Here is a 15254-nt window from a genome sequence, read left to right on the forward strand (position 1 = left end):
CACCCATTTGTGAATCTAGGGATGGACAAGTTCTTTTTGCACAATGGGGCGAACAAGTTCTTTTTGCACATCTGTTGTCCGTGCCCGTTTGTGAATCGGGCCTAAGTATTTATTCTTTGCTTAAACTTTCACCACATTGGCAGAACATTCAATTATGGATTTATTAGAGTGTAAGGGGATGAAAATTTTCAATTTACAGAACAAATAAGGGAGGAGTACTAGCCATGGCATCTTACAAAAAAGCATTTTAAAGGGAATACATGACCAAAAACCGCTTGAAGGGAAAAACACCAACAATGAAAGATACATTATATTAGATCCCTTTAAAGAGGGGTGCATAACAAAAGCCAATTCAAAGAGGGAGGCAATGATCACTCATCATCATGCTTCATCGTATTGTTTGCTCTCAACAGTGTTATCATTGCCTAGCAAAGATTAGGGAGCTTGCTACATGGTTCACATGTGTTCAATGTAAATAAAACAAAAAAGATGCGTAATGAGCATGATATACAAAGCAAAAAAAAGGCTTACCTTCGCTATTGGCTACCAATCCAGGTATACTACCTATCATTGAAGCAATTCAAAGAGTGGTATGTATTATACTAAAAGGCATATATATACTTATCCTTGGTTGGACCTTGTCCAACCATACATGTTTGCAATTTGAGGTTGACCACATGGGTCCAAATGGAGGGGTTTTTAAAGAAAAGCTGCACTTGCTTGTATAGAAAAAGGGACCAATTTATTCATTCAAAAGATCATATCTAAGGTTTCTTGGTAGTGCGTCCCTAGGGTCTGCAATTAATAAGAAAGAGAACAAGGAACAAAATACCAAATAACATATAACAAGCAAAATCGGTTTGAAGTAACGATACTTAGAAAAAATGTCTTGAAAATTTGCCTTGTCTCTGCTCGCATGATGAGGATTGCCTATGTTCTTTGCTCATCTCTTCTTATAGTTCTTTCTTAGCTACAGGTCAATTGTCTCTATTTACATGGGATGGTCTCCATGCTTTTTCCTTGAGTGCATCTCAAAGATCTAATTTGTAGTGGATCATAACCCACAACTTGACCATGCAATCAATAATATACATAAAGTTACACTGTAGATCCTTATGAGAAACCATGAATTTTGTTTGTAACTCATCTAGCATGTAGTTTCCTTTTGAAGGGGTTGTCAATGTCAATGTCTTTGGAGAAAACTACATGCATGAGTTGGCACATGTGTGTGATGACATGAGATTCTCTCTCATCCTCAATGACAGATCTCACACAATCTATGTTGTGATGTGGCTCTCTTTGACGGAGCCACCTAGACCTTACTGTAAGGTTGGTGCTTTTCCCCTACTAATAGTGCTCATGGATGATTTTTCATGTTCGTTTCGTTAAGAAGTGAAAGTTTTATATTGCCATGGAAAGTTTATATGCCTAATAAAAATAAACATTCGCCAAATATGAAACTTTTTTGCAAAATTTGTAAAAAGTTTTGCTAGAATTTACATATTTTACATAGAAATTCAAAACAAAATAGCTTAAATTGTACCATATTTTGTCAATATCGTGAAACTAGAAAAATTAGCTTGATAAACTTTCGCCACAATTTATATTAATATAAAGGTATAGCTTCAATAAAAACATCCATGATAGGGCTACTGGACCTACTAACAAGCTTTATCAAAAACCTATTATCACTAGGGCATCATTCCTACTAGGAGGTGTCAAAGATTGATTGTGAGTAAATGTATCAGCCATGCTAGTAGGAAGCACTATCTCAAAGACACCACCTCCTCCCTATCTCCACAAACATGTATCTTCACCACTCATTCTAGTCCTCCTATTTAACATGATGATGTTGTGAAATAAGCAATTATGCCTCATTAATAGTCAAAAGGAGCTCTACATTAATAGGTGGAATGAAATGAGGATCTTAACTCCTCAAGTGTATCCGTAGCTATAGCCTCTTTAGGAGTAGATACTATTGATTCATGAAAGCAACTTGATGAAAGCAATAACTTGCTCTTGGCTCATTTGAGACACATGAAAGAAGCTAGAGCAATGGCTACTAGTGTTTTTTTGTTTTTTGGGGGGGGGGGGGGGTTTTCATAAATTTGCTAAAATATTGGCACCTATGTAAGGATCCTTGGGCAAAAATATGGCTCAAAAACAGAGAGAACAGAACCAAATTCGTTCCGCAAGAAAATAGAAACTGATGGAAATTTGCTTTGAATCGTGCAAACATACAAATTCATAATTTATGAAGTTATAAAAACTTAGGAATTAAATGAAAAAGAGGTGTGTAGGAAAAACCGATCAACTTACTGAGAGGGAATAACAAAATTTGTAGCTAGTTAATTTTTGGGCCCACAAGGTGAATCTGCTTCAAGGAAGCATCTTGGATGTAGTACGAGCGTGGGGAAGGAGCTAGATGTGAAAGGGAAAGGGGGCTAGAAAGGTAGGGAGACAAGAGAAAGCAAGGATAATGATTGAAATAATTATAATCATATCTATACTAAACATTTCCTTTGATATTCTTTTTGATTAGCAAGAAAAATATTTCCTTTAGTATTTTTGTTGGTCACTGACTTAACTATTAATGTTGTGGTTACCTTTTAGGATTAGGATCCAATGATAATACTACAATGATCACATTGGCTAAACATTAATGCTATGATCCATGCAAATTCTAAGGCATTAACATGACTTATAGAAATACCAATAGATTGAGGTTAGCTCTTGAAAGAATTGTCCAAGTACAAAAAATGTCGCAAAATGGCATCAAAATTCATCTTAGCTCCTATAGTGATCTTGTATCACTTCATCCTCACTGATTTACGAGCATGTGACTTGCTAAAAATTTCTTCCACTATTGGCATTCTCGAAAGGATTTCCTCAGTGGAATTTTTGCAAAATCGAACCAAGAGTGCTATTGTGTACAATTGATATGAAACATATATATCTTAGAAATTTGCATTAATGTGGGCATTGTCCCAAATAACTAACCCATCGCATAGTGATTCTAGTCAACTAAGGGATGCTTGCATGTGGTTGTGTAGCCATTCGATGCATCCCTTTTCTGGGGTGGTTCACTTAAGAAATTTATTGTACCACATGCATTCAAAAGAAGGGACATTTCAAACCAACTTTTTGGAAAAATTTAACAGAATTACAATAACAGGAGGGGATTTTTAATTTAATTTTTGAAAAAAATCACTTAGTTCATAAGTAAAGAGGAGTTTTTTTAATTTTGGGAGAAATTTTAGTTGAGGGGTTTTTCTAATACCCTTTGAATGCACATGATACATAGGTTTTCTTAGTAGTGCACCCCCTGAGTCCCTTTTACAAACCAAGGAAACTTTTCCAAGATAACATATATAGGATCTTGCATCAAGAGACCCATAGTCCAATGTAGAGACTATCATACTCAATGATTCCTACTCTTAATCTTATAGATCCATCATAACCTATGAAATGCATTCAAGTCTATATTCATAAAGTCTTGTAAATACACACCTTTTTCATTGTACTAGAAATCATTGTAATGATGAGCAATGATACATGACAAAATAGTCTTGACCATGATGTGATTATGGCAGCAGCAACAACATCATTAAACATCTTGATGTTGGGCTTCATCAAGAGCTTTTCTCATTATAGTTGAAGTAAATCCTCTCCCCACATGCATGTTGGCTCCTGTTGTGGGGTTAGATTGCTTACTTGGCTCCTACTTATCTGCTCAACTCCACGGAAACAAATAGGAGTGAATATTAGCCCAAGGGCGAGGCGAATCAAGAGCTTTCCCCAAGTTGCATGGGCTAATGTTTAGAAGTTTAAATTTGATTAATTTGCCCAAAAATTGACATAGCTTTCTCATACAAGCTCCAAATTTATCCCTCCAAGTACTCAAATTGATTGGCACAAGGCCTGTGGGCCCATCCATACAATTAGGATTTTCAAAATTTGGCTTATAAAAGACTCATATATGAAGTTTAAGTATACTTAAAATGATTAAACCTTTAGAATGGTAGAATAGGCTATAGTTGTAAGTGTATATCGGGGAAAGTTTTGCCCAATGACATACACTTCCACATCTATGTTCTTGAAAGATTCGCCTAATGACTTCCAATTCCATAACTATGTTTCCCTCTTATTTTTTACCTTGCTCGGAGTCAGAGTCAATTTCCACATGTACCCTTCGACTTTTGTCCCCATTAGTTGATAATAGGCTAGAGCTTGTGTTGTGTTAGACGTTACTTTAGGTTGCCAATTTTTAATGCTTTAGTAGCCTTATGTTAATGAATGTCTAAATAATGTAAAATTTCAAGTTTAAGGCTCAATTAGATTTTTTGGCTTTTCTACAAATGAAAACTTTCATCTCCTTCAACCCTAACTAGTCATGGACACATGACAAAGCCACATGAGGGTTTTCACATCGGGGCTGGGATCAAATCAATCTTCCTTCCTAATAATTCTTGAAGCACGAGCATCATAGGGCTTGTCATAGTTGTAGTTTTCATCTTTGACTTCCATGGCAGCAGTGTCTTCCAGCAATTCATTTTGACTCTATCAAATGACCCTATTTATTGTTACTACATAAAGCAGGAATGAAGTTATAGTTTTTGATTTCAAGAGCCACATCTAAACAAGAAAAATCCAAATCTTCTAACTGTTTGCACCAAAGGGCTAAGTACCATGAAAGGCCTTTGTTATAGCATACATATGATTGAGTGAGAAGGAGGAAAGCATGCGTCCTGAAAAGCTTCTGAAATAATTGGCACCATTGCTCTAGAGCAAGAGAGCAAAACTTGGAAAGTGTACCATGCACAAAAAAGGCATCCAATGGCGCATAGTGCTTGAATCTAATCAAATGATTCAAGTTTCTCCCATCGTCCTATCTCAAGTATTTGAAACCTCTCCTTAATCGAGAGAAACGATAAATAATCATATTATGTTGTGTCAATATGGAAAGAGTTGAAACAAATATTAGATAGATATATAAGCTTATGGCGATATATTATAATATTTAAATTAGCACACCTATTACGAAAACAAGCATAGAGTTGGATCTCTACTCTCTCTCTCTCTCTCTCTCTCTCTCTCTAGCTAAACCTCTCTTTCTCAATTGTTTTCCATACCTAGCCTTCGATTCTATGACCACCAATGCACTATTCGATTGTGTTCCTTACCTAGCCTTCCTTGTAGTGGTGTGTTAGGGAGGAAGGGAAGCCTATTGCAAATTTTGATATTATCTTTTGAAGAAATTGGCCTCTAAGATAAGGCCTTGCCTGTCACCTTTCGATGCTTGCAACATAGCAATAAGCTTGTCTGCCGCCTTTTGATGCTACTAATAAAGCATTGTGTCTCGCAATCCGCGAGGAAATTATTGGACTCTAATGCCCAATTGTAGGCCAACCATGAATAGATATTAGAATTTTCTGCTAGAATATGAATCCTTATTTTATTCTAAATTTTTTTGGACAGGTGGACAATTATTCAATGACAATTATCAGAGTTACTGTGCAGCTGCTTGTGAAAGCCTACAAAGCCATACCTCGCTCTTTGTGGAGCTGCACTCTACTTGTTGTGAAGTTGCTTGCATCAGCCGCCATTGGGTTTCCCTTGCAGCTTTAGAAGCTCTAGCCGTAGGGGCTATGACGTAGTGGGACCACTACATTATTCTACGTACATGCCTCCTCACATTTGTAAGCACTCGTGCCCATCACTTGATAGCTTCCGGACTGATTCCAATTTCATTTAGCTATAAGAGCGGCTCATTTAAGACGATTAGGAATTTTAATTTGATTTAGCTATAAGAGCATCTCGTTTAAAATGATTACAAATATCCAATGCATGCTCCTCTCATTTGAGAAGGGAAATCTTCCAGTGGACAACTAGAATGTGCCCAAATCAATGTTATTCTTTAAACTTTTCCTTTAATGTCAAGAGGATGGTGTTTGGATAATATTGTAAATATGTTTTCCACTTGTTGCTTGTTGATGAGTAGGTACATAGCTATGCACATAGCTAGTGGGTGATGGTTTTGGGTTATGGAAACTCTCATAAAAAACTCTATACTGATGTAGATATCCTCTTGAGATAGTAAATACTTTTTTAGGAACTCTTAGGAAAGGATGAGGCAAGTGTAGATGCACCAGACAATCCAGAGCATGTAGAGTCCCTATGTAACTGGTTTTGGGCTTGGAATATTTTTAACTCCTAATGTGCCCTTTTGTGGTCCTTGGTGAAGGTTTTTTTCACTGTGAGAACTTCCCATTAATGTGGAGTCTACGTTTGTGAAGTATATGTGCCCTAGGTGAGTGCCTATGACAAGTATGTGGGTTTTCATGGGCTTGAGGAGGTTTGTCATCACTGAAAATTGATGTGGAGGTGCTAGATTTGTGCCATGGTACTAGTATTTCTTCAAATTGTGGGTAAAGTGGTCTTTAAAAATGATGACATGGCCTTTTTTGAAAGAAGCTAGGCCATGCATGCAAGCTTGGTTACGTGAAAGGTAAGAGGAGCTTCTGGATGTCATGTACATGGAGATGCGACTCGCAGGAGGATGCTGGAAGGATATCGTGAGCTCGGTTGAGGGGGTGTCTCAATGATGGAAGCCAAAAACAACTAGGAAGAGGGATTCCAAGTGATCGGATGAGGGAGCTATGGAGAGCTAGGGCGTTGCTACTCTATGGTTTGGAGAACCTTGGGCAACACAAGTGAGAACTCTATCATGTAGAGGAGAAGCCGTGATATTGGAGGGCCTCTGGACTTGACTGTGGTTTTTACTAATGGGCTAGATGAGCTTTGGATGTAGGGTGATCTTTGTGAGCATGAGCAAAGCTTCTAGGTATCCCATTACATGAGAGACAATGGGCAGTTGCTTGAGGCTTGGAGAACCTTGGGCATCACTACTATTATCATCATGAAGGCTTGGATGATGGGTTGTGGGCATCAAGAGGTCATGGTATCCAGATGCTCCATGAGGACAAGCTTGATTGTGTGGATGGTGCTCATTGAAGTTGTAGAGATTGGTTGTGGCATCGTTTTTGAGTACCCGGAGGCTCCTATGTGGTAGATGGTAGAGACACAAATACTTTGTAGGCTGAAAGGATTTGGAGGAAGGTATGTGTCCTCCCCTTCCATTCATCAGTGTGTATTCCTCCTAACCTTGACCAATATGCAAATCTGAAGTTTTATAATGTTTCTTGGGCCTTTGACTCTTCTTTTTAGGAGACGAGGGTTGAGATCAAACTCCACATGCTTCCCTTTTTTTGCAGCGGGTCCATTTTCTCCTGTTGCACTCCTTGTTCTCTTTGCCATTGGCATGATCTCCGAAATAGTCTCCACCCTAATCAGGCTGATTGCCTTCTCTTTTCCCTTATCTTCCCATTTGACTCCATTGGTAGAGGGCTGATTCAGATCCTTTAATTCCACATTAAAGTCTCCAGACCTATCATTTGTCTTCTACATTACATGATAAACTTCTCCACCTACTCTTGCTGATTTATTCCAGTGAGGGCTAATATGTCCCCACTATCCATAGTTTCGGCACTTCACATTGTTCATGTATCCCCATCCTCTACCTATTCTAGCTGAATTTCCTTCACTCCCAACATGTGCATCTCTCCTATTATTTTGCATACCTCAGCCTCTTCCTCTTCGTGGAGTCTTCATCCAATTAAGGTGTTGGCTCTTCCACTACTTCTTTCGTGGGAAGAGCCAGGGTTTTCTTAGTATGTAGGGTTCCGAGGCTTTTTGTCACTTATAGATATATCGGGGTTGTTGTTTGTAGTATACGTGTAGCTTAGGACCTCGAGTCATGTTCCAGTGAGAGACATAGGCTTAAGTCTGGTAAGCAAACAAAGTGCATGCATGTGTAAAAGGAACGTGTATCATCATGGTTGAGGTAATGAAGGCTTTCGTCTTAATTGGGGGTTGCAGGATTTAGGAGGAGTTTAAGGGTTAGAAGGAGTTCCAAGGTTTAGAAGGAGGTTCCAAGGTTTAGAGAGAGGTTCCAGATTTAGAAGAGGTTCCAGGGTTAGAAGGAGGATCAAATGGCACATGAATTGGCTCAGGAGATGAGTAATCAAGATCTAGTGATAGCAAATCTTGAAGATCCACTATAGAGAGGGAGAGAATTCCTGGCTCAGGTAGTGCATTTCTTACTTAGTGGACATTTGCCTCAGGATCTTAAGAAGAGTCAGATTTCATATACGGAAGTGTAGACAATATATGATAATTGATGATGAGCTTTACATGAGAGGGGCTCATCAAATTTTGAGAGGAGTACCCTGGAAAGAAGAGATATATTATCTACTGTCATCCAGCCATGAAGGAGCTTGTGGAGGACACTATGCTTTTAAGATTACACTATAGAAAATACTTTTGGAGGGTTATGTGTGGCCTTCAATACATAAAGATGTGAAGCACTAGTGTAGATCCTACCATGAATGTCAGAGGATGGGAAAAAGAATTCTTAAAATGGAGTCGATAAATATTATGATGGTTTATGATATTTTTGAGAGATGGGTAGGGATGATTTTTTCGCATTAGTTTCATTAATAAGTGAAAGTTTTATGTGGCTTGTGAAAGTTTATATGATCTTATAAAAATAAAAGCTCAGTATATTCGCCACAATTTGAAACTTAAATTAAAAAAAGAGCTAGGTTTAGCCTTTGAGATTATAAAATTATAAATAAATTCCATTAAATTTTGCCAAAGTTTTATACAATAAATATATATATTTGGAAATTTTGCTAGCATATTAAACATAAAATTTAAAAATTTGGATAGATCTTTAAAATTAAGCACCAAAAGAAGATTATGCAATCAAGTACCATCTAGTTTTAATATTTTATGCTTGGTAGAATGTTAATAATGTGGAGGTTTTATTCGAACATGAAGCCATTCGATATTGCATCAAATGTAAATACAATGTACTATTGTCGTCAATATATCCAAGATAGTACAATTTAGTACTCAATCAACACCTTAACTAGGACAATGTGTGCTCAATGTGTGGCCTTATATGCAACCTATATTTGGCTAACTTATTCTCTTGAGGTTATAGCTTGTTGAGGTTATTGCTTGTTGTAAGAATCATTTCTTTTATGTGAGAAAGTCATGTTTAGCACAGGTAAAATTTAGTTCGTATTGCTTAAAGTTTATATGGTGGATGCTCTTGATTTATGCATCTCAACAATTAATGATTAACTTCTATTTACTCTAGATTAATGGATTGCAGTAGCTATCTAAGATTTTTGATTCATCTCATGCGCAACTCTAGGGAGCCCATGATTGTAGATAATTATACATAAATAAACTTATGACTTCAAATATATAATTTTGAGTGCCATTCCCAATTGTAGTAGGGGATTTTTAAATTAATATGTATAGTGTGTTTCTAGTGAAGAGTGATTGATGGTAGGTACGTTAAGTGAAGTTAGCTTGACTTGGGCATCTCTTTAATTAATGAATGATTTTTGTTTATGTTTGTCAAAAGGATTCAATCTTTTGCATTTTTTATAAAATTGTGTTGTCACAATGTGAGCATTTGTCTAGGTTTTCTAGCTATTGATTATCTATCTTTAAATATAATCCCTGGTGCTTATATTCTTTCCTAATTCCTCTAGTCTGGTGAGGATTTTCTCATCATCAACACAAGACCTTATGAAGCTTTGGGCACTACTTTGTGTTCACAGTATTGGCCAACTTACTCTATGAGGTCCCAATTTTGCATGGCTTCTGCGATGGTATGATCCTTCGTTCATCACCCCTGAGCTCATCATCGTCTTCTTCTAGGTGGTTCTTCTTATTGGTCAGTGTGCTTTGTTATATTTTGAGTGGTTTGCTTGACTTTCCTCTCAAGTGGTCCCTTTGTTTTAGAGTCTCGTATCCTCTCCTTTGAACCAAGTGATGGATTGAGACTCGATGGGTTTGCATGGTAAGTTTATGCTTTTTAGTGTTCATTCCAATAGTCTCCTTTCTTTCATGAGTTGATGTTTCTTATTTCTATTTGTATTCTTGAGTGTGATATTTCTCTCTTCTACTTTTAGTCAATTATTTAATCTATTTTCTCTCTTTTTGTCTTTATTTTAAATTTGTGGTTATATATATATATATATATATATATATATTATTTTTATTTTTATTTTATATAGCTATATTCGGTTTTACCTAGAAGTATAGTAAGATAGGCTAAAACAAAACGTATGGATTGATTCTATTTTGTATTGCTCGATTATACATTGTATTGGATTATTGGTGAAAATATTTTAATTGATACCTTTTTTGTTAGTATTTTTATTTTTATATGCTTGGCATGATAAAGCTATTTAGGAAAGGATACGACTACTCTCAAAGAGGAAAATATTTTTGTGTCCTATCCACCCTAGAAAACTAAAATAGGGCCTTAATTAACTTTCTATCAAACTAAAATAAGGCCTTCTAAATTAAGTGTCATGTTAGTTTTGTATTAGATTTGTTGTTGGTTCTCCCCATGGAAGGCTCTATGAGGTCCACCTTCAAGTTTTTTGGCTTAGCCTCTAAGGGTAGGGTAAGTGATGGTTGTTATCTTCTCAAAGGTAAAATAATTTCTTTTGATTAATTGAGCTTTGGTTGACGTGATATTTCTTGATTGGTCCACCAAGAAGTTGTTAAGAGGATGTTAATGGGTAGTTGGTTTGAATTCATTGTGTGTTGTTTTGCTTTTGTACACTCTTAATTCAAAATGATTGATAGGAAGACTTCAAGCTCCATTGTCAGAGAACCTTCATTTGCCTCCATCGTCCCTTTAGACCTATGAAATTTCAATTACTTTGACATTTAATTCTTACCTAAACATCTAATTCAAAATGATTGATAGGAAGACTTCAAGCTCCATTGTCAGAGAACCTTCATTTGCCTCCATCGTCCCTTTAGACCTATGAAATTTCAATTACTTTGACATTTAGTTCTTACCTAAACATCTACAGTGGCTCAATGCTCTTGAACATGCATTTTGTCCCTTCCCCTTGCCCTTGCCCTTCCCCATCCCCTTCCCCTTCCCTTTCCCCTTCCCCTTCCCCTTCCCCTTCCCCTTTCCCCTTTCCCTTTCCCCTTTCTCCTTCCCCTTCCCCTTCCCTTTCCCCTTCCCCTTCTCCTTTCCCTTTCCCCTTCCCCTTCCCCTTTCCCCTCCTCCTCCTCCTGCCGTTCTCCCTCCTCAATCCCCTTCCCCTTAATCCATTCCCCCTTCTCTTTCTGTTCTCCCTCCTCCTTCCATTCTCCCAACCTTCCTTCTTTTTCCTTTCTCCTTTCCTTTCCATGAATGTTTAAGTCAAATTTTCAATGCCTTAAGCATTCGTGAGGAAATAAGGGATTGCATGAATGATGGAAATAAGTGATTGCATGAGGGAAATTGGACTGCACCATGAGGGCGGGATAAAGAAAGAGTGAATGCATGATGGAAATCATAGGATTCCATGCGTGATGGAAAGAGGGCATGCATGATGGAAATCATGAGATTGCACACATGATGGAAAGTGGGCATGCATGATGGAAATCATGGGATTGCATGCATGATGGAAAGAGGGCATGTATGATGGAAAGAGGGCATGCATGATGGAAATCACAAGATTGCATGCATGATGGAAAGAGGGTATGCATGATGGAAATCTTCTTCTCTTCTTTTTTGGAGTTCATGATGTGGCCAGGAAGCTCTTCAAGATCCTCACTTTATCTTCGGTATGTCGTATTATAGCAGTTATATAACATTTTGGGCACCCTCCCACTCCTCAGGAGTTATACACATACATGATGAGTACTCAAAACACCCCCCAAGAGTCGGTACTACAGACTCCAAACCACCCCAAGCCAACACTAGCTGAGATTACTCTTGTGGAGTCGAGACAGCCCAGTAGGCAACAGAGCCGCCAGCCTTCTCCCCAATCATCAAGAGTCCCTTCTCCCCTATAGTCTAGTGTCCCTTCTCCCCGATCATTAGCACTCCCTTCTCCCCTATGGTAGTCTAGAGTCCCTTCTCCCCCCCTGTGGTCAAGAGGCCCTTCTACCTCGTAGAGCCGCTAGTGTACTCCCGTGCAGTCGAGAGTCCCTTCTCCAAAGACGAGAGTGGTAGCTCATCACAACAGGGTAGTAGGTGTAGTAGTAGGGAGAGCTCTAGGCGTGCCAGAGGGTGATGGTACAATCTTCTATGACATCACTCAGAGAGGAGGCATCTTGATGGATGCATGAGGGAAGGACATTATGGCCTTCATGTGCTTTGTAGTTGCTAACAACTGTAGAGATTGCTTTATTCCATACAAAGAGCATCCAAGTAGGTTGGCGGATGAGACCATCATTGCTGTACGCTCTAGGTATGCCAATCCCCCCAATGTTGAGTTCACAGAGAAATGGTCAAAGTAAAAAATTGTTGTTATACTTGCCAATAAAAGATCTTTGCTTAAGAGGAAATTGCCAGGAGAGAGGGAGGTCAACCACTAAGGGGCCATGTTGGGATGTATTAAGGTCATGCGTCCTTGTTAGCACACCTTTGGTCCTATGTGTGTGCTAGAGGCACAGTTAGGTGGGAGTAGATGCCATCTAGATGTTGGCTAGATTTTAGGGGAGTAGATGAGCTCGGTGGCCTTTGGTCAGAGGTCATCAATGATGTCAGTGATCATGTTGAGATGCCCTACATATGGCTCTCATTGTTCTTCATTCTATGAGCACTTCTTTTAATTGTGTCCACCTTCGATTGCTTCCATGCTATCTTCCAACATGGTATCAGAGCAGTTCTATCCTCCTTGAGTTGCTTGAATCCACTCCATTCTCCTCATCACTTCTCTCCTACTGCTACTTGTTGTTTTGCCACCCATTGTTAAAGCTTCAATTCCACACACTAGCTATTTAGCCATATCTTGCTCATGCAGAGAGAAACATTGCATAAGATGAAGAATGTGCCAGAGTGAAGGGAGGAGTATTTTGTGGAACGCACGATTGACATGGTTGGCATTGCATCCAAATGAGCTGGATATCTGTATCCATGATCATAGGGAATGTTTGAGGAAGGGTACCGATCATGATCTCTAGTATATAGATCCCCGGTCCACCGGTGTTCACAGGCAATTTTACACCAATTGAGAATTGACGTGAATCATTTTTTCTAACAGGCAATTTTACACCAATCGAGAATTGATGTGAATCATTTTTTCTAGCGCTCCTAGCAATCACTGCATCGTTGATCTAAGTATTGAGTACCACCTGTAATTGAGTAGCATCATGTTGGATAAGATCATTGATCCTCTCAGAGAGCATCACGTTCTCCTTGAAAACATCTTTCCTACACTGCAACCTGAGCTCCACATCTTTAGCAGAAGTTGGTGCTGAATGTTGCTTTTGTTGAAGAGCTCGCCTACCAAAGGAGCTGAAAAGAAGAGATGGATTGTCTAATTCTACCAATTGCACAAGGCGGTCAGAAGAAGTAGCAAATGCTACTGCGAGGAGCAAGATGACCTTGAGTAGACTAAGGAGAGTACGTGCAGGGGCCATATTTGCGAAGGCAAGCTAACAAAGAAGGGAGAGTGATTATGACACCTATACCTCTACAAAGTTCACGACGGACCAAGAGCATTCGAACGAAAGATATGTGGTTGAGCTCACTTTGAATGGACATAAGATCCATGTCATGGGTGGATGCTTTGTCTCAGTAAAAGGTTTCCAAAATAGATTTTGTAAACCTTTTGCAACCATTATGAGTATGCAAAGGTATTTTATCTTGTCTGTGTGAACCTCTCTAAGGTATCTATGATATTTTGTACTCCCCTTGTTTTGTGTGTGTCTTTATCATTGTAATCACCTCTGGCCACCTTGTGATGTAGGCCATGTGATTGTATGTTCCCTCATGGTACCTCTTGCAGACAGGTGTGTCTGTACATGTAGGAGAGATAACCATTGGGGGGTTGTGTTTTATGCCCTCTTGGTACCCCTTGTAGACAGGTGTGTCTGTAATTAAAGGGTGAAAACCTTTGGGGGGGTTTTTTGCCCTCCATAGTACCCCAGTAGGCCTATTTGCACATGCTAGGGAGATAACTATTTGGGGCGGTCCTTTTGTATCCCTTTTTTTGTACCTCACCCTTGGGAGCCCTTGCTAGCACTTGACATATTAGTCTGAGGCATTCCTTTGAGGGGGGGTTTTTTGGGATGTATCAAGGTCATGCCTCCTTGTTAGCACACCTTTGGTCCTATGTGTGTGCTAGAGGCACAGTTAGGTGGGAGTAGATGACATCTAGATGTTGGCTAGATTCTAGGGGAGTAGATGAGCTCGGTGGTTTTTGGTCAGAGGTCATCGATGATGTCAGTGATCATGTAGAGATGCCCTACATATGGCTCTCATTGTTCTTCATTCTATGAGAACTTCTTTTCATTGTGTCCATCTTTTGTTGCTTCCATGCTATCTTCCAACAAGCCATCCCCACACTTCTCATAAGCGTGAGTGAAAGAAATCAATGAAGGCAGCAAAGGCGGACCCCATTCTATAACACGTGGAGGCATGAAGGATCCAAATGGAGCAATATGGAAACATGCATTTCGGAGCAGGGGGTGTTGAATCATGGGAGGCCCAATTTGTAATTATCGATCTCAAATTATATTGTGTTAATGTGGTTTATTAGGAGGTTGTTTCCACTCCGCAAATTGTGTCATCTTGTAGCTTGATATCGTGGGCAGGTACCCTACTCCCGTTGAGATAGCCTACTATCGTGGACATTGCAGAGGACATACAGGGAGGCACTTCTATGATGAGGGGTTGATTACTGAGGAGTAGTATATTTGAGCTACTAGAGTGCCCCCCCAGGTATTTAAAAGTACTTAAATAATGTCAATATTATAAATAAAGATTTGATTTTTCATACATTGATACATGTTGTCCCTCATTTACAGGCCCCTGGGGATATTCAGGAGGAAGAAGGCAAGGATACTGAGGAGGAAGAAGGTGATGAAGAAGGTGATGAAGAAGGGAGCGAGGATGCGGAAGACTTAGATTAGTCGTAGAAGTAGTGCTAGCTACTCTTTTTTGTAACTGAAGCCTTTGGCTTCCTGCCTCTCACTCCTATTATTTTTTGTACTTAAAGCCACATGTGGCTTGGCTTCGTGCTATATGTACATACAAGCACTTTTTGGGCTATGAATTAATATACACTCCTTTTATTTTTTTGGCATTCAATTTCCTTGTGCAATGTTCTATCAATGAATGCCTTGTGAACTAAACATTTTGGAGTTGTAAT

This window comes from Dipteris shenzhenensis, chromosome 20 (assembly GCF_047967505.1).
Source record: "Dipteris shenzhenensis isolate YYH24624 ecotype China chromosome 20, Dip_SZ_1.0, whole genome shotgun sequence".
NCBI lineage: Eukaryota > Viridiplantae > Streptophyta > Polypodiopsida > Gleicheniales > Dipteridaceae > Dipteris > Dipteris shenzhenensis.